The 21,158-nt window shown below is 37.5% G+C and overlaps 1 protein-coding gene across 5 annotated transcripts in view; it reads right to left on the bottom strand.

Annotated features, from left to right (window-relative positions):
- LOC128741382 (3'-5' ssDNA/RNA exonuclease TatD) overlaps positions 1 to 21,158 on the bottom strand; it is a 28,807-nt gene that overhangs the window by 6,041 nt on the left and 1,608 nt on the right. The gene's annotated exons all lie outside the window — the stretch shown is intronic.

Raw genomic sequence — 21,158 nt, 5'->3', positions numbered from 1 at the left:
ATAATTGGGGTTCAAACAAATGTATGATAACAAAACTTTTCGAATGTTGCAAATACTAGAGCAAGCTTCTTAAATGAGTTGCCGTTAGCCACCAGGAAGTTGAAATTACTCAAAAATTTCTGGACGTTCACTTACTTTCAGCTGGCATGCAATAAAAAACAGCACGGTGATAATTGCTGCGCCTCATATCAAAATTCGCTGACGATAACATGGAACTGAAAGTGAAGGTTTGCATGTTTTGTGTTTGTTCCTTTGGCTAGCTGCAAAAGTAGTCTTTCTTGTGACGTAATACCAGGTCGGAAGTCTACTATGGCGCGTTCAATATTAACATAATAATAGTGCATTCTAGCCTTTTCGAAAGCTGAGGTTTTCCTATTTATAATTTACTCATTTTCTGCTTCAACGTATGTAGAGCTTTATACATATTTTCAATCTACCAACCTAGATTATATTCCCCAAAATGCTATTTGTTGTATTATGCCTCACGTTTTTGTGTTTTTGAGATAACCGTGAAGAAGCAAACTACAGGGCTTAGTGAATATGCAATCAGCATAAATCGTAACCACTTTCAATACGCAATGTGCAACTATAGACTTTGCCGATATACGACGGTGAAGGATAAAAAATGCAGACTTACTACATTCCAAAGCTACTTACCGATATGTTAGCTCATGGGGGTTCATCGACTACATTATGAGTAAAATGGTTACTTCAGAAAATAATCTAATATCTAAATATATGCTACGGCGACTGGCAAGTGGCCAATAAAAACTGAACGATCTTTTTACGAGCGTCATAACTCCTTAAAAAAATCAACATGAATTTTCAACATGTGTTCAGTAATCTAGGTCTGCCATTAAAGACAGAATATGAAATAAATTTGATTTCATTTGAAAGAGTTATATATGCTATATGGGGTTTGAATACTATTTCGATCATATCACTACCACGGATCCGTTTGGTAAGGGGCATACGTTTAGTTCAAATTTGTACCAGTTTGTGGGGCTATAAAAGCATCGTGAAAGGTACCTAGATTCGATCACCTGGCTGAAGCATGTTTTGAGACTGAAATATATAACTTCTACATTCATTCACAAGCAATGCGTCTTTCTTCAGTGAGGATGTTTTATTATATTTCAAGGAAAAATATTAAAACACAATGTTTTAAAAAGTTTATCGAAAGTGTCAAAACCCCATCGCAGCACTGAAGAATTAGTGCACGATCATCCGATCATCATCTTGGAGGATGATTCTAATTCCGAACAGTTGACATGATATGTTATTGAAATGTATAAAGTTATTACAACTTCTTCCAAAAGGGTCTGAATTGCTTTATATCAGTGATGGCCAAACTGCGACCCTTCGAGATGATTCGTTGATTTCAACTATAGCTTCACAATATTTATTTCAAATGCTCATTATTTGACGGCTCGATTTTTATTAAAATTAGCCAGCTCCTAGGCTACATAGATGACTTTGATATTATATCCAGGAACTCTGCGACAGCGGAGATAATTTACGCCAGACTGAAAGCTGAGTCTAGGAGGATTGGGCTAAAAATAAATGCGTCGAAGACCAAATACATGAAGAAAGAGGTTCAAAACAGCGCGCCGTCCATGGACGATACCGTTGAGGGAGGTGAACTTGAAGAAGTAAATGAGGAGGGGAATTAGGATCGCTGGTGACTGCGGTCAACAACACTAGTAAAGAGAACCAGTGACGGAAAATCGATCCAATCGATTTTTCGCAAAATGTTGCGACGAAACAGCATACGCCGCCGTACGAAACTGACAATGTACAAAACCTTCATTAGACCGGTAGTTATATTTTCTATATGGGCTTGAAGCCGTGTCTTTGCCGTGTTCGAGCAGAGGTGCTGCGAACGATGTTAGGCGGAGTACAAAATGAAAACAGAGAGTGGCGTATGAATGAATCACGAGCTACAGGCACTGCTTTGAGAGATTCGAATCGTACATCTGGCGAAAGTCGATAGGTTACGATGGGCCGAACGATAGTGCGACGAAATGGTTCTCTTCAACAACCCCCACCGGCACAAGGGACAGAGGAGTCCGATGTGCAGGATGGCTCGCCCAGGTCCAGGTCGAAGACAATTTGCGATGCCTGGGAAATTGACAACGAGTAGTCCAAGAGCGAGTTGAATAGAGTCGAATGCTTGAAACAGCACGAGCCGCTAGGCTCGACGATTTAATGTCACTAGCGCCAGAACCAAGCTGTCGTCACTGCAAAACTTGCTATCTTCAATGATCCACTCTTATTTACAAATTTACTGCCGACGTTGGAAATTTAGAACAAAACACAATCATTATCGTAAAATAAAGAAGAGTGAGCAAAATTGTTACTATACACTCAAAATAATTTTTACGTCGAAATTACAGGAAAAGTTATGTGAATATTTTCCATCCAACTTTTCCCGTACTATTTACGTGCATTCAACATAAATTGCATTAGCATGTATGCATTTACGTGGAAATCAGATAGATGTTATTGTATTCTACACTAATGTTCAACTAAAAGTCACGTCACTCCCTGTAGAAAAAATTACGTGATTATTCACGTGGAAAGGACGTGTGGATTATTTTGCGTGTAGAATGATCTTATCAAAAATGACCTTGCGCTTACTGTCGGCTAAACGTGTTGTACTACAAGCTGCTGAATTAAATTTATTTTCAAGTGCTTGGCGTGTCAAAACCAATAACTTTTTTCAGCTTAAACATAATATGGCACAAAACATCCGAGCAAGCTCATTAGCACGGTACAACAGGGTGTAATGAGGTCTCTAAAACCTCGAAGATATTAGATAACTGAACCCTTAAAAATCAATTTTAATTTCGAACGTTTTCCGCGTAAATTTCGGGTAAGGAAAAAACTGCAAGGTATACAGCCCTAAGGGTTGTACGAAAGAATGACTTAGGACTATATCAGACCATTAGATCAAAGACTAATGTAAACTGCATTTCTGGCATATGTATGTTTATAAGAATCTGTGAGTGCCATTGTTTAAGTGAATGTTTAAAAGAGAAGAGCGAAATATTCAGATTCAATATTCTCTCCATTGCAATGGTGGCTTTGAAAAATAGCAATGAATGACCAGTCCACAGATTAACTCGCTTGTGGCCTTTAAAAGGGCCATTGGTTATATAATGTTATATACACCAAAGCACATTCATCGCAAATATGACATGCCATTCGAATGTTCTTCTCTTTTGACATGAATGGCAACAAGCACGTAAGTTAGCGGCGTCGATTCATTGTCTTTTGATTCGAGAAGGTTTTACTAGTTTACTTCCACAGTTTACCGCTTGTTACATAGCAAAAAATATGGCACATACGCAAAAATTTCTGTTTTATTTGTATGAGAGTCCTTATCCCCCTACCACGGGGATGAGGGGTCTCAAACCATCATACAATAAATTCTTGCCTCCAAAAACCCGGCATGCCAAATTTGGTTAAATTTGCTTGATTTGTTCTAGAGTTATGAGGAAATTTGTATTTCATTTGTATGCGAACCCCCCACCGCCACTCCCTCTTAGAAGGGGAAGTCTCAGTACACCATAGAAAAAAAATCCTGTCTTCTGAAACCCCCACATGCCACATTTGGTTCCAGTTGCTCGATTAGTTTTCGAGCTTAGAGGAAATCTGCGTTTCATTTGTATAGGAACCCCCTCGTACGCCCTCCTAAAAATTGCTCACTTTCACCCCTATAAAAATACTGGCCATTTTATCTATCCAACGACATAATTGTTCACTTTCGTTCAGTAGTTTAGTAGTTATTAGCATTTGAAATCTTTCATTCAAAAGTTACACTTCTATTTTCGTTTTCACAAACCCAGTCCGAGTATCCTTTTCGCGAGCTTAATGGCGACTAGTGATTACAGTTTTCGACAATGTTTATTTGCTTTTGGGAACTCCGCTCACGTATGCTTGAAAGTTCTGCAGCAACAATTAAGGCTGGAAATATCAACTCGACGTGAATAAAGTTGCCAAAGGCATGTTAACGTCCTCCGAAAGTTGTACCCACTAACCGCCATTACGCACGCGAAAAGGTCGATAGTAAATAAAGACGTAGTCCTAGGTCAAAAACGTATTGGGTACGTATGGGTAGTTTCGGCCTATTAAGCGGGAGCCTAAACAATATTCATGAATTACGTTGAAACTACATTTATTCGAGACCATACCAATTGGTTGGATAACTGAATATCTGAGTGTATTTTGTTCTGAATAAAACACTAGCTATAGTCGCGAGAAATGATGAGGTTGCTGCAGCTATTTTAGGCTCACGACACAATAGAGCTTTTCAGTTATGTGTGCGTTGGTGCTTAAAAAGGAGGCAAACAGGTGTTAGCTCTTCCCCAAAATGAGGCAAACATCATGTATATAAACGCGTATTTCGTGTTCGCTAGTGTGGGTGCTTGAGCTGTCAGAAAGCTCTCTCTATTTTGGTGTCTATGTGGTTTGAATTTCCAGCAGGCCGAACGCGACTGTATGATACAAACCATAACAGTTACATAAAGTAATCCCCCGAATAATTCAATGGGTGGTACTACGCGTGAGCCCACCTCAATTTCTTAGTTGCGCAACTAACAATAAAGCACATTTTTGGCACTTTGTAGGAGCTTATCAAAAGGCTTATCGCCTACCAAAAATCAGCTATAGCTATTTGAAGAAACCTGCGAAATTCCGATGAGCAAACAGCACCACCCAAAGGCCTATTCGATGGATTGCTGTATTTAACCAGTACGAACACCAAGACCAAATTGGAGTCAGCTGGTTTATGGGCTGGTGTTTTTCAAGTGCTGCCTACATCAATTTAGCATGGATTTTTACTCAATATGCTTGAAGCGTTCTTGGTGCCTCTGCCTCGCACATTTGTCACTTTGTTTAGGATGAAATTAACAGCAAGATGAATTTTCAGCTAGTGAGTGAAAATTGATTTATATTTCCATGCCAGAGGGTGATTTTTGTGTTCCTCCCTGATAAAAAGAAGTAGATTCGTTCTGTGATACTGTAGTAACAGGTGCTTAATTTCTAGAAAAAGTCCACGTGAATTTAATTGTGTTTTCCAACCCCCCATCGAGAGCGATTGCTTCTATCACTGACGAACTGACATGACACATAGAAGAAAATCCTTTAAAAACCATCGTCCTACACATTTTGCTTGCACACTAGCACCCTCTGTTATGCATGTTGCGGAGTAGCTTGCATTTGCAGGGTTTTATACTGTAGGTTTTTTACATTTGCAGGGTTTTATACTGGTTGTTTACACTTGTATGGTTTTTTATATTGAAAACTCGAAGCGCCGCGGTGTGGCCATGTTACGAAACATGCTTTTTGACGTAGGACTACGTCTTACGGCAAGTTTTGAGATAGGGTGTCATTCCAAAAAATCGAAAAATGCGAGCGTCACGAAAAATGAAAGGTTTTGAGCGCTAATAGCTCAGCGGTTTTCCAATCGATTTTCAATATTCTTACACCAATCGATTGGAAAATCTTCTAAGAATTGACCCAAATAAAGTAAAGTGTGGACTCTTGATGTTGAACTATTGAAAAATTGAAAATAATGAACCTATGTTTTACCAGAATTCTCGCTTCGTGATTGGTTGTTGGAAATGACGTCATCAAAGTAGAAACGCGTTTTCACGCTTCGGCTTACAATTCAGTCAATTTTCAATAGATTTCCCAGATATTTACACCAATTTATCGGGAAATCGATTGAAAATATTGAAAATATAGAAAACTATTGATTTTGTTTTTGTAATTGAATTAGAAAAATTGTTTTTGAATTGATTTTGAAAATTTGAATTATTTTCATATTTTTGCCTTCCCTCGTCAGTGCTTCCCTAGCACGGATGACAGAAATATATACGATATAAGCTATGGGTTAAGCTTCCTTATGATTGTATTTAATTTACGCCCTATAGAATCCGATCGAAAATTGTTGAGCTTCAGCTGTTGCTGCTTCCCACGGATAAGGTAACGAAGACATGCAAATTCACCAAGCGAGGTGTTGGAGCTGGAGCACTCAATGATCGCTGCCGTGATGGACTATCTAGCGACAGGAGTTCTGGAATTGGGAGGACATATGCTGTTCGCGACAACGAAACGATCAGAATTATCGTCACTTGCAGCTGGCCATCCGCAACAACGAAGAGTTAAACAAATTGCTGTCCCGTGTCACCGCTGCTATGAGAAGTGTCTTTTCGAACATTCAAACTGTTTTGTTGCTGCCCAAGAAGACTTAAATTTCCAGCATATCACGTTGAAAAACCGTTCTTTTAAGAACGAAACATGTGTTCGTGAAGATTTGAGGAATTTTCACTCACAGATTTAAATTCTATTTAACTTAGATTGATCTGATTGTTCGCTTCTTATCAAATAATTTTGACCGATCACCTCGTGGTTTTGTTCGCTTGTTGCTGGTGGTTCATTTCGTTGCCGTGCTGGTATAGGTGGCTGCTGAAGTCCTGGAATTGGCAGGAAATATGCTGCTCGCGACAACAAAACGACCGCAAGCATCCCACGTCACTTGCAGCTGGTCACTTATTGCAAGCAGGAGTTATGATAATCAAACAATCGGTTCTTTTAAGGGCCACACAACGATTGAAGTGTTTATTATATTTTCTTGCCCAGTTAATACCATAATTAACACAGTCAACGAGGGAAAAGTTGAATTTTTCACCATTGCGGACGACCAACTAATGACGGTAATAAGTTTTCTGGTCACAGGTGACATTTTCTGCAACTTCCAATACGTCTGCAGGTTGTAAATGCTTTATCCGTATCCTTTTGTAAGCCGCAGAAAAGTTGCGCAAAATTTTCAACTTTTTTAAAAACTCGCGCGTACCGTCTACCGATTACCAAAGGAAAAGCACTATTCAACGTAGAAACATATCATACAAATTTATTTACTGTTTGGTTTAGCTACTAACTTGGTTTCGTTTTAATAAAATAGATTCAACCAATTCATGGATATAACTCCAAAATCGGTTGAGGATTGAATGTATTCAATGTTTCTACTTTGATGACCGTTACGGATGTAGCTTGTATACATGAAGAATCGTATTATTATATACATGGATACATCCTACTATCGCTACAAAGAGACTTACGTGGTCCTACGTCACCTATGCGGTCGTGTCTTGTGCACAAACCCTCTGAATTTTGGAAAATAAGTTGTTTTTGAATGGACGATGGAATTAACGCGAGTGTCTCGTCTGTTTGTCTGGGCTTCTATCTTCTATCTATGCTTTTATCTTGCTAGTGCTAGTGAAGAAGCAGTGGTTTTAATGTTCATTGAATAAAAATCAGCAAATTACTTACACTTTTATGAAAATAGGTTTAACACATTAAAGTCTATTAATGCTACATTTTTTTCAGTATTGTTATATACCTAGTGACAGAGTTTTTTTTGGAAAAGCGCAGCAAAAGAAAAGGAATGCAGGCTGAATTTAGCAGCATGCTGAAAATATCGTCTGGACCGCTAATTATCTTTCGACGTGCTCTATCAGTTAGAACAAAGTGTTTGTTTTTCAATCGAATGGGATTAGGACTTGTCTACGCTTACCCCAATTATTGCATGATAATTTCATTACAATGTCTTACAGAATGAAAAGATATTTGTCTTCATCAGATAAATATTTTATTCCTTAGAAAGAGTTCTCTGTAAAAAATGAACCGTTTAAATCAAAAACGAAAATGGACTTGAGTAATTTGTACCTTTCGGGCAATTTTCGTGAATCAAATATTAGTTTTCGAAGCCAAATAGCTCAGAAATGCATGGAGCATAAAGACATCATAACTGAATGTCCATTGAACTTACGTAAAGGCCGACTGAAAACGAATGCAATTGGTTCCTTTGCTGTTTGAAGATCTGGTATCATAGTTACTATCAGTGAAACAGCAATCGCTGTGAGTGGCCAATGCCCAAATGACATAGACAGATGCAAGCCCGGAATCGACAACCGTACTTTCACCAATTATCGGTTGAGCGCAACCGCAGCGAAAGTTTTTTTTGGCAATATTGTATATTTTCCCCAAAACTGAAGCATAATTAAGCGTTACGATCGAACTGCTCAGTTTGACTCACATTTCGGGAGGTTCATTCGGTTTTCTTTTTAACTTCACACGGCCATGCATCAGGTCGTTGATATCAAACCGCGCATATTACGTGACGACACCCAACAACTGTTTGTATCGAACAGTGCATTTAACTGTCATTATTGGACCAATTAAACAAATTACTAAATAAAAGATGCCCATAATTCTGAGGATTATGGAAAATTTCACTGGAGTAAACCTTGTTTGATAAACATGGCTAACAAATACTCGTGCATAATATTTGACAATCCAATATCTAGATCGCAACAGACCGTGATTTCTCTATTAACTCTGAACATAAAACTAGCAGTTTTAACAAGGATGAAAACTACAAAAGCCTTTTAAATGTTTTTGAAAAAGGCCAGTTATGTTGTTTTTTCGCATTACTAAAGATGCCTGCGCCAGATAACTGTTATTAGATTACACTATCGGAGTTGCGTTAACATGATAAATTAACAACCCAGCTGCATTAAATCTCGTAATTGCTATTTTTGCAAGCACTGGAAATGGACGCAGATGTGTATAGTCATCGATAAGTTAGGTGTGCGGATGCCATAGAGAGATCATTATATGAACCCATTCCTTAGATTGTAGTCTCACACTTGCGTTAATTTTTTCATGTGTTCATCATCATTTCACGCATCACCGTACAGAAGGCCGATCATCGGATGTGCGTTTTCTTTCGCACATGTTGAACCGAACAAAAGCAGATCGTCTGTAAAAGAGCATGTTTTTAAATCTACCTTTCCATGCGTCTCTGGCCCTATAAAATGATTTGATTTGGAAATTTATCTAAAAGCGAAGAAAAAAAGCAACAGCATTTTACAATAAGCTGGCTCTGAATCTAGACCGTTTGTGCTTGATGTTGTTAATATAGAATAACATGCCTTATACTATAGAAAAAATAATGCGTGTGTAGTTTGCACTAGACCGCAAGTAATTTGATATTTAGGCTAGTCCTCGAACAACTGAAACTAGCAGTACCTTAGGCATCATTACATCGATGCCGCCTGTTCGATGCGATGCGAAACAATTTCAATTAGAAATTCGGTAATTTTCAAAATAAAGACGTTTCTGTTCTTTTATTGAAACAACTTGATTACGCTGTAATCTTTTACAATTCCTTATAATTTAAATTTTTCAAAAATATTGTATATTAAGCTTTGACAATAAATACTAGTATTTACTGACGTATCCTGATTTTGGAGTACCATATTTCTGCAGCACAGTGTAGGTCCGTTTCGTGGATTGTAATGATTCAATGCAGCCGTATTTGGAATTAATTTAAATGGTGCCGATTATCCAGCGAAAATAATAATCCCTGATTTTTCCAGGTTTTTCCGGGTTTTACAGGTAATCGACACGTGAGTTTGACGCTTGATTTTAGTCATCTGTTTCTCGGAGATGACTTAACCGATTCGTTTACTATCACGCTGTTGGAAAGGTATTATCACCTTGTAACGGGTGGCAACTAAAATTTTGGAATTTTTTCGCGGCCCTTATGCTCAATAACAAACAAGCTTAGAGAGAAATGAGAGTATGTATGTGTTAGCTCTCTTTCTCCTCTTTTTGTTAATATTTTTTGTTTTGTTTATGCTTGACCAGTTTTGCTAAAAATGGCGTCGAAACAAGTAGCATTTCGAAAGCGCGTTGTACACTTCTACGAACTGCAACAGAAATCTTAGCAAAAACTATACGGTACAACATTTAAAAAGCGGATATGTTGCGGCTTCGACTGTTTACCATATCCTAAGACGCCAACAACTATTTGCAAGCAAGGTAGTGGAAGACCAGCCAAAATTATGAACGCAAAAGGACATCGTTCTCTTCAACCACAAGCTCTCTGGTTTGGCCATCAATTAAGATGCACCAGACGAATGTTTGAAGAAAATGTTGATCCCGTTTCTACAAAAACATCGTGCAGATGGACAATACGTGTTTTGGCCAGATAGCGCATCATCGCATTACGTCAAAAACTCAATCGTTCCTGAATACTAGATTAAATCAGGTTTTCCAATATCGTTTAAATCGGCTATAGAAGCTACGAGAAATAACTGAAGATTCGTGTTTTGCATACTTTTATAAATAGTTTTTGAATTAAAAGCACCGACGAACCGACATACCATCCCATACATTTTGCAGTGAAAATTTGTGTCCGAAAATTTGAATTAAAATACTTACAACGAATTGCTATTTATCATGGACTGGACAACTAGACAACAGTTTCTTTTTAACTATGTAACCGACACAGAAACATAAAAACAGATGAGAAGCACAAATAAATTAATAAAGACTTTTGTAAAAATTATCTTATCTGTCTGATGAGTATTCTAAGATAACAAAAGTAAGATAATAATATTTTTTGAAACGGTGGTTTTACAATTGATGAAGGGACGGTAGGTGAAAGTAATGATTTTTTTATGTGGAGTGGAAAGAGCGGAAAGGTGAGGGGGGGGGGGGGGGTTATTGGTAGCTTCGCTTAACAAGTAGTCGTTGTGACTTTTTGTCCAATGCTGGAATGTGCATGGGTCGAACCAAGCTATAATCTGAGATTATAACCGGATTCGAACCCACACGAGATTGGTCTAAACCATAAAAAACACGAGGTTGGTCTAAAGGTAAGATAAAAAATAAACTCCCGTTCCTCCTACTTTTTGACATAAGGGTTCGCTCGCTTGTAAGCAAGTGATCGCTTGGTTGCGAAATCTAGTGTGTCAAAAGTGAAAAAGCCAATGTCATGTTAGTTCGTCAGTGTACCGCGACCTTTGCGCCAACTAGGGTAATTTTGATCTACTACGACTAAACCAAATGGGTTGGGTAAAAACAGAATGCCCGTAACGCATGGGTCAAAATATAAGATCCAAGGCCAAGGGATATCAAGTTAGAATAGGTTTATTCTCAGACCCCTCATTACTTTTCTTTCGCGCTGAATTATACCTATAGTAACAATTTGAATTTTATTATATACTCATGATGGATTTCTATGAGCAAACACACAATTGTAAAAGTACAATTCCATTCAATAAGGGAGCAAAAAAACTCGCATTGTTACTTGGGATGTTACTCTGATGAAACCTTTTGAAAGAATAAAGTCAATCTTATAGTTAGTGCATTGATCATAGAGATGTTATAGTTTATTTTAACATTCATTTATTGCTTTATGATTTGATTACTGTATAAAAATTTTCTTACGGTAAGACTGAACCTTTTCGTGGTGTAGGGCTTTTAAGTAATCAATAAATGAACAGCGGTCACGTTCCATTCTAAATGTAGGTATTCATTAGAATACTTTTATGAAATCAAGTGGGATTCGGGGTAAAAACCACCAAATATGATTGCTGCGTTATTCAGAAAGTGCCTTCGTTCTTAATTAGATTAAGACCAGTAGGGGGATTAGTGATACTTTATAGTTCTAAATTAGTCGCAAACTTTAATATCCTGAATTCTTTTAAAAAAATCACCCAAAAATCCTCTATATGGAAAAGGCGGCTATCAATTTAATGTTTCTGAGGGATAAAAGCAAAATCGATGGATATCTGGTTGGATATCGAAGAGAAATGTTTCAATTAATTCAATTAGGAATGATTAAAATACAAATATTAGGCGATACAAAAGTTCATAATTCATTCTAATAATGTTCCCATTTAGGTCAAGTATGATTTCTGCTAATGTTGATCGAAGTGTTTTAGAATGTATAATCATCTCGATAAGTAACGCATAGCTAACCAGGGAGAGGGTGAGAACAGATACAGTAAAACGCTGAAGAAAGATAGGAGCAAAATATTATAAATTTTAGTTAATTTTATAAGTTCAGAAAGGAGCGAAACATTTCGATGTTTTAACGTTGACATGACTGATCATTCGGCCGTATTACGCAACTGCGAACATATATCTAAGCAGACTGCGACAACAGTGAGGTGCTTGGTCAGTCGGTTTTTAGGGTTTCGCGACGGCATTATCTGAATATTGGACGACATCTTTAAAAGATGCATCATGTTTTTATCCAAAAAGTTGCCAAAAATTTCATTGAGCTAGAATATCCAGTTTAGCCGTTCCTCGAGAGTTGAGAGGCGGGTGCGACTCTATGATATAAAGCTTCTGTCGATTACCGTGAACGTCCAAGTCGTGCTGCGCTAATATTTACGAGATATTTACGATTTTATGAAGGCGAGACAACACACTTTTCTGTATTTTTCAAATTTTAGCAGTTTTATGTGAAAGAGGTAAATGACAAAACTTAGTTATTTTTTCTAAACGTCGCCTATGTTTTTGATAAACAAAGTTATTCGTCATAAAATTTCCCATCGATACAGCATAGCTACATTGCTCTGAGACACTGTTCGATACCCTGTTTTAATGTTAGTTTAAATAAAATTTTGAAAATTTCAAAATTTTCCCAATTTCAATAAATTACTGTGACCAAATATGACTCCAGATATGCCACTATAACTTTTTTATGGATGTATCAGAACTTAATAATTGTGAAAAAATAGTTAAGTACTATACCTTGCTCCACCTACTTTAACATTTCCAAAAGTATTTTTTTGAATTTAGTCCTAAAATGTCATTTTTTCATAAAACCCAAATGTGCGACCCCTAAATCGCGTCAACCAATATTGACGCCATATAAAAGTTTTGTTGTAACACCCTATGCTATCATTTGAGGGGTGAGCCCACAGGTTTTCTGACATAGTGCTATTTTGGGACACTCTAACGACAATCCTTAACTTCAAAAACACTATCTTATTCTTATTCTTATTAATACCATCCCAGCCTCAGTTAAGGATTCCTGGAAATAATTTTAACTTCAAAAACACTCTAATCTTGAAAAAACTGAAATATTTTCAGACTTCAAATATTTCCCTGTCTGCTCACATAGATGGAACAATACTCATAGGTTCCGCTACAAAGCGAAGATTTTGGAAAATGCCGTTTGAAATCGCTTATAACACCCACAATCACCTTTTATACATACGAAACAGCCCCAAACTAGAAATCGAAAGTTTCTCTTGCGTCTCGCTGTACTTATCAGTTGCTCCGATGAACTCATATTGATACTTTTCCCGCTTAGCTTGTCGTTGTGAAGAGTTTTCATTTTCGCCTAAAGTTTGTTTTTCTTTTCGTCCGTTTTCCCATATGGGTACACACATGATCGCATTTCTAAAATTAAACAGAAACGATCACGGTCGGTATCGTCGCTAGAGCTAAGCTAAGCGTGCAAAATAAGGTGCGGACGCACGCTGAGTCTATCTGATGGTTGTTTTATTTTTTTTTTCGGCAGAATGCACCGAAAAAACGGTTTTTTTTATTGCTAACATGCACGTACGGCACTTATGGGTTAAATATACCCGCTATCTACATTCGTGTCATAATTTGCTATTCCTTTTTTTCAGTAGAAATATTTGCGAAGTTTGCATGGTATGTACGATCAAGCAAAAAACAGGAAGAATAGGATATATTTGAACACAGAGAGGGAAGGTCGGTGAATTCGGATACTGCGAGAAAGTAGAGCATTTATCATATTATATAATCATTAATTTTATGTGGTGAATGAATATTTTTAAACCAGGCGGCTGATTTTCAGCATTCCAGTTGTCAAATCTGTAAACAAAACGAACTTTTTGTATGCTAGGGGATGTAACCTTGTTTATATGGAAAATAACTGATAAATTGTTTAAAAAGAAGTATTTTTGCGCTTTACCAACATTAAGTTTTTTTACCTTAAACTGAATATCTGTCAGAAAACCAGAAAGTTTTGAAATGTTCAGTAACAAAATGATTAAAGTTCAAAAAAACAGTATTCAAGTCTGGAAAAACTATGCCAAATATTTAAAATTCTTTTGGCCTACATTATCGTTACCTCCAGTTCAAACAACAGCTACAGATCATGCCATTCTACGGACGGTAGTTATTAGGCGTCTCACGAATCCCATGGTCTCTCACCTGCAAGGGCCCTTGTCCAGTCCAGTGTCCAGTCAAGAACAAAAATAGAAACTGACGCAACAGTTCTTGCATTTCCCGAGAATTGTGAGATGAGGTAATTGTTTAATGATGGAAATATACGAATTGTGGAAAAAATACTAGCACACGACTTGGTTTTACCAAACAGATACATTGAGGTTCGGCTTTTATTGAAATTGCGATCAATAAAATTATATCTAAGTATAATATTGAATCTTAACCATAATGTATGATTCAGTATCGACTTTTCCCTATATGAAAGTCAGTCTCCCAGTCACAGCTTTCCACTCCTTTACACTCCTTTAGCTCTCCATTACAAAATGTAGATTTTACTATTGGTACAATCATACCCAATTATTTTTATACAAATTAAAACTAGGCTGCATTCATAACGTAACGATCTTTATTAGTGATTGGATCAATTAGGTACATGGCGTTTGGTTCGATAGTTTTTCGCACGTTACTCGAATGCACAGCACAAACAATTTTTTGTTTGTATCTTTGTCCAATTATAGTTGGATTGCGGCTTTAGATTTGCTCAAATTAGACACCCTGTGCTCATTTAGCATTGGCAGCATATATAACCACACAAAATAGCCAAAGCCATCCAGAATTATTAAGCTGAACCATCCACATCTGGTTGAAAATTTGGACAAAATTTTTCATGCACATCTTTGCTTTTGCTGTATAAGAAAGAGTGCATTTTCCTCCTTTGCTTTAATATTTCCAAACTCTTGCACTTGCTTTGACATTCTCACGAAATTCTTATTTTAACTTTTTCTGATGTTCTTTTCTATTCTTCTCTATTCTTTCAATTCTTAATTTTCTGATGTTAAACTAAAGAGTACTTGGCGTGGATTGTCCACTATCCGGCACATTTATCGAGAAATAGCTTTTTCCTTTTTAACTTTTCGAGACTGCTACATGAATTTCGCCCAAAAATTGAAACTCTGCGGGTTACAATATTAGAATAGTTGCCTTTCCTATTTTCCATAAACATTTTTAAAGCTTCGTGGAAAATTCTTTCAAAGTTCCGTGGATGTTCAGAATGTTGCAGAAAGCTTTGCCGAAAAGAAATGGCGTGAAGGTTTTGATGACGAAAAGCATTACAAATAGTGTTGGGATACCGGGAGTACCGGAACCGGTAATACCGGTACTACCGACCGATTTTCCGGTACCGAAATACCGGTACTGGCATGCGTGAATACCGGTATTTTCGGTTCCAGGCGCTGATACTGAAATTCATATCCGTTGCAGCAGAAATAAAACTGACAATCATCCCTGATAACGAAGTTTTTTGTTTCGATAATAGTCACTCTTGACTTCTACAGTGTTGGGATTTGAATCCAGGTCCTCTATGAAGTTTACTGACCGACTACACAACAAAAGAATCAGCCCAGTAGTTTGGTTTATCAAGTAAATTCTATTCCACAATGTTCATCATTGTTAACATTGATTATCATAACCAGAAACCATTCATTAGTAAAGAGATGAAGTGTGATAAATAGATTAAATTTAGTATTTCAAGGCAGTTCCAGCTTCAACGAATTCGATTACGCCAACCAAAGAAATCTTTGAAATAAATCGGTTTCCTTCAATTTGCCCTTGACAGACAAAGCTTTGGTTATGTTTTACGATGCCTTGTCAAGGCCCTTGAGTACCTTTCACGTGAAGTCGGTAAATTCCAAGAGGGCCTGGCAATTATAATACTAAGATTCGTTTTGGCATGGAAGATAGTGCATTGAATGTCCTGTGCATCCTTCTCCTTCTCATCTAGCGGGTTCTCATCTAGCCAGGGTGCCTCATGCTGTAGCAAGAATTTGTTTCCATTGCACTCGGTCCTGGGTACCTGAGCTATCGGTCGTTAATTCGTTGAGCGTATCGATAAATTCTCAAGTCGGTTTCAACCTAGTCGAGCTATTAGGCCATTGGGTCTAGCGCGTTGGGCCCCTCTATTCCTGGTGCCAGGAGAATTCCGTAGCTTCCTTCCCCAGGTGTACGATGGAAAGCTCTCTAAGTAATGCCTGCAGCACTTGCTTGAGCCTACGTCACTTTCTGTTTTCCGCTTATAATAGTTCGGAATACCTTTCATTCAGATGAGGCAAGTGCTCGTATATCTTCCATTAGCAAAGTTACACTCTCAAATTTGTAATGGATTCTGTGCATCATAAAGTCGAGTTTCGAAGACGAAAAAAGCAAAGTTTTGGGCTCAAACGTCTTTCTAAGACTGGGCCGTTCTTTATCGATAGACTTCACAGCCGGCTGTTAGAGTACAGGACAATTACGGGGCTGTTGCAAAGATCCTACTGCCTCTATCTAGTAGCACGAAAACAAATCAATGTTAAAATAAATAAATGAGTTTTTCGGTTCTTGCTATAAATAAAATTTATAATTCTTTAACACATATGGGTACCGGTACTGGAACCGGTACTACCGGTACTGATGCTCCCAGTACCGAAACACCGGTTCTCAAAAATAGTGTCGGTACTCCCAACCCTAATTACAAACTACCACTTACGTAATTGATCCGATGTCTCATGACAAGGCCTGCATTATGTAATGCCTCCATCTAACTCGGTCCATGATCGCTAGTCGTCGCCAGCCTCGCGGACATTCAAAGCCCACCAGATACTACTCTATCTGGTCTTGCCAGTCTCACTCGCTACGCCCTTTTTTGTGTCGTTTCAACAGGGCTCAATACGATATTACGCTATTTTTGCAGTATACATAGTTGTGTGGGCTTCTAGCAAAAGATTCCAAAAATGGTTTCTAGTAGCCGCCATTTGAGAAACGTCGGGTGCTTGCAGATCATCTTCACGGAATGGCTACGTTTTTTGTCTATAGAACATATTTAGATGAAAATCTAATTAGCTTTTAGTCAAGGTTGACTTTGAATGAAGGCTTGAACAGAGCTTAGGCTTTGATAGATAGGATCAATAGGATCGTTGCACCAGCCACGCCCAGTTAGCTTCGAGGTACGATGCTGGTCTAACAAGCCAGTCGTCGTATGTTCGAATCTTGGCTAGGCGGTGCTGCTAGACTCTAACAGCAGTCTGTCGATAAAGAAGGGTAATGTAATGAGATTTTGCTTTGCACTAGCCATCACGCAGTTGTACTGCGCTCTAATAGCCGGCTGCGAAGTTTGTCGATAAAGAAGGCTCAAGGCCTTTATCATTTAGGCCTATATCTTTGCTTTTTTGTACTTTTCTATCAAATATTTAGTCCAACTTTAAATGCCAATGAATTAAAATTGAATGAAATTTCCTACAATATGAGGAATATTTCAATTAATCAATTCAACATCGGCAAATTGTGCCTGACTTGCAATCGTCGTCACTTGAAACAATTACCAGCTTCAATTAAAGTTTGCCTAACAGGTTCTGTTCAAGTGTGAAGAGATGGTAAGAAAAAATCCGTTTTTTATTTGTTTGGCATCATCATGGTCTATCGCCCGCGTACCGTGTTGCGAGTGTCGAGACGCTCAACGAATTGGCGACGAGCGTCCCAGGACCGAGTTCAATATTTTTGATATATCACGAGTCACCCCGGCTCTGAAGAAAGCCTGTATTGAAAGGAACCCCAAAGCCGCAACAACAACAAACCTTTTTATCCGAGATGTTGCGAACAAGCTGGGAGTGCCGTCTACAACCCCGAATTGAACTATAAAAAACAAGGCATGCAGTCCACTTATAGGACGGTACTGAGTCAAAATCGAGACAATAAACGAAAGAAGACAACCAAAACACGATTCTGTACCCAGCAAACCACAAATAGTATAATAATGTGTGGAAATCATCTTAAATATCGCTAAAAAAAACTCGAAATCGTACATAAAGCTTAATAAAGCGCACACTAGTTTACATTTATTCGTACAAAATGGTAATACCTGATTCATTGATATAGCATTATGGAACAAATCATGTTGAGTCGGATTTCATCGTATACAAATACTTATGAATGTGCAATGTTTTCATATAATTTGAAGTACGTATATCGCCTCCAAAACAGTACCCATATGCTGGTTTCGTGCATCGAATGCGATTTTTCTAGATACATATCGGTACATATATATTGGTTACTTTGATATACGTACGAAAATGTTTGCTAGGTAAGCTGTACACGACTACGTTGACTAAGTTCTATAGCATTATTATCACTGACGAATTGACGTGACACGGGCGTTTCATTTTTGACTCACAAGATCTTGCAAGCAAACGACCACTTGCTTACAAGCGAGCGATCGCTTATCTCAAACAGCAGAGGGATGTACAAAGGTAAATTCAGTTTCTTTTACCGGAAATCTGCATGAGTATCGGAAATAAACAGGCAATTCTTTGTGCATTGCAAAAACAAAGGATAAAGTAATTTTTACAAAGGACTTTATGCGTTCATTTGTGCTCCTATAGTGTGTTTTTATTTTTTCGTGTCGGTCACACATAGTTAGTGAATGACATTCTGCCAAACCTGTTCTCTACTTTTCCAAGATAAATAGCGATCCGTTGTGCAGATGGTATTACTGTTTAACGTATATTGATTCAAATTTTCCGACACAAGTTTTTTATGGAAAATGCATGGGATGTCATGTCGGTTCGTCGGTGTTATTATGGTCGACAAAGCCGACATCTAGGTAGATTCAATCAGCAAACAGGAGTAGTGCAACCATCCCTCCCCATCACTCCATTATATCGATTACTGTAAGAATTTATTTGAAACTGAAGTCACAGACTAACAGACGTAACACTGAAGCCTCATTCAATATAGGGCCCCCACCCTACGAGAATTAGTCTTCGTAAAAATGTTATTCCAAAGAAAGTATCCGGCATTTTGCACCTTACTGGACACCGCAGTCTAGAAGTGCGACATAGTGAGATTGCTGTAGTGAAAACGAAAACAGAGCGGCAATGTTGCTGTTTTGTTTTGTAATTTACATTGGCATTAGAGAAAATAATCTGATATTGCCCGTTTCTTTGGTAACAAAACGCGCAGCTCACTTTTTTGATAGTTTGAAATCGTCGCAAAAAGAATCTGCTTGGCTGTATGTAAGTTATAAGTATTTATTATGCTTGTCTTGTAGTAAGCTATTGATTTACTTAACAAAATAAACGATATTTGCCCCCGCGACGGTTATAATTCATCGCGCACGAAAGGGTGGGAAATTGACAATATAATCCAGGTACAGCTGCTAAGTACAATACAAAATATGATATGTTATTGTCTCGCTTTGCCACACAGAGCAATGATATTAATACAGACATGATGTGTCTCTAGCACACATGAAGATGCTTAATTGGCTGAGTAGGCGTTAGATTTTATAAGGACTGTGCTGTTAAACGAAAATCTTTGTTATGCGTAGTTAGACTTGTACATTTCGTACCTATGTACATACTCTGCCCATATTCGCATATAAGTCCCATATCAATTTTGACCATTTTTGAGTTAGATGAATAATTAATCTCTATTTTTAGTGTACTTTTTAAAAAGATATTAAAATTAATTTATTTATTTCTACTACAAAGTACAAAAAAATACCAAAGTCATATGGTCCCATATTAAGAGTAATGGCATAAAAGTCCCATAATTTGAAAGTATTATACCTTCGCCAATCGGCATCCAGTTTAGATGGTACTAGTTGCATTTGGCCATCAAACGGCTGGAGTTTCTGGAAATCTGCAATTACTGAAGAGTAACCGGCATATCCGTAAAACCGGTTTGTAGAAAGGTATTAGTGGTTATCAATAGTCTTGAAGATGAAAATATGGGCTCGAATGGGATCTGCCATTTCGGAATCGGCTCTCGTAAGTTCATAAATGGTCCGTAGGGAACCTAAGACCGAATTAAAAATCGTTTAGTGAATCTGGTGGAACTGGATCTACTCCAGAATGGCCAAACTGCTTCAGCTTTTCATTTGAAAGAGGTCCACTGCATGAATTTTAAGACTGATAATACCCTCATGACTGATATTTTTACCAAAATATTAAGCAATAGCAATAACCTGGGACTGGTATGCGAGTATATTTTAAGTTTATATTAAAAATACCCGCATATGTGTCCAATCTTTTTCAATCATTGTTTTCTGCAACAAAACGTTAAGAGTTTCACGTCCTATACAACACAAATTATTCAAAATACCAGCATTTTTATGACACACACAGTGCAAAACTAGTTATTCCCTAATATTTTAATTTGTTGTCTATCATATGCGATCAATCAAAGTGAGCTGAGTCTATTTAAATGCTTTTTATCATTAGAGAAGTCCTACCAGCCAAATTTCCTACGTTTTTTTGTGCGACGAAGAAGAAAATGTCGACTAATCGTTTTAATTTCCGTCATTCATAAATGAAAATAACACACGCAAGGCATTGCCGTTATTCTACAGTCAGGAAAACTTGCCTGACCTACAGAAATTTTGCAGAATAACTTTGGTCATGCCGCCCTACACAAATACATGCGCTTTAGCTTCGTAAACATTGTTGTGATTTTTAGTTCGGACGATGAAAAATTTTGATGGACGGATTTTAAAACAGTACGACGAATTTAAGAAATAAAGTCAGTTGCGTAATTTCAATAATATGCTTCAATAATCACTTTTCAGTGATTTCAAAGTTCACGAATCGGAAGGTAAGAGTGTTTTAGTCAAATCACCACAAGAACTTTTGGAGTATTCATTAAATCCATCCAACAGATGATGAAAATTAGAATGGCTTTACTTACTACGACGGTAATTAGAAATAAACCCTACTTCTAATTTTAGTTGCAATGATTAAGTCTTTAGCTATGATAGTAGTAAGCAAATACTTTGCACAAAGGTGGCCGGTAAAATAACGCGCAACACGAAATATATAACAAATAATTGTAATAATTTCAATCGTCTTTTTCTCAACATACACTCAAGTACTTTTTTTACACGGTTTGTTTTGTCGATTATTAAAAACGGGGAAACTTACGGACCATTCATTTATTTTTCAATACATTTCGGAGAAACCCGACATTCAACACGTAGTTTGTAAATAGTCCCTCAGTTGCACCGTTCTTGAGTAATCGAAAAAAAACAAACTGTGTAAAAAAAGACTTGAGTGTAGTAA

The sequence above is a fragment of the Sabethes cyaneus genome, chromosome 3, assembly GCF_943734655.1.
Source record: "Sabethes cyaneus chromosome 3, idSabCyanKW18_F2, whole genome shotgun sequence".
NCBI lineage: Eukaryota > Metazoa > Arthropoda > Insecta > Diptera > Culicidae > Sabethes > Sabethes cyaneus.
The sequence above is the reverse complement of the archived record's forward strand: the minus strand, read 5'-3'. Positions and strand labels throughout refer to the sequence as shown.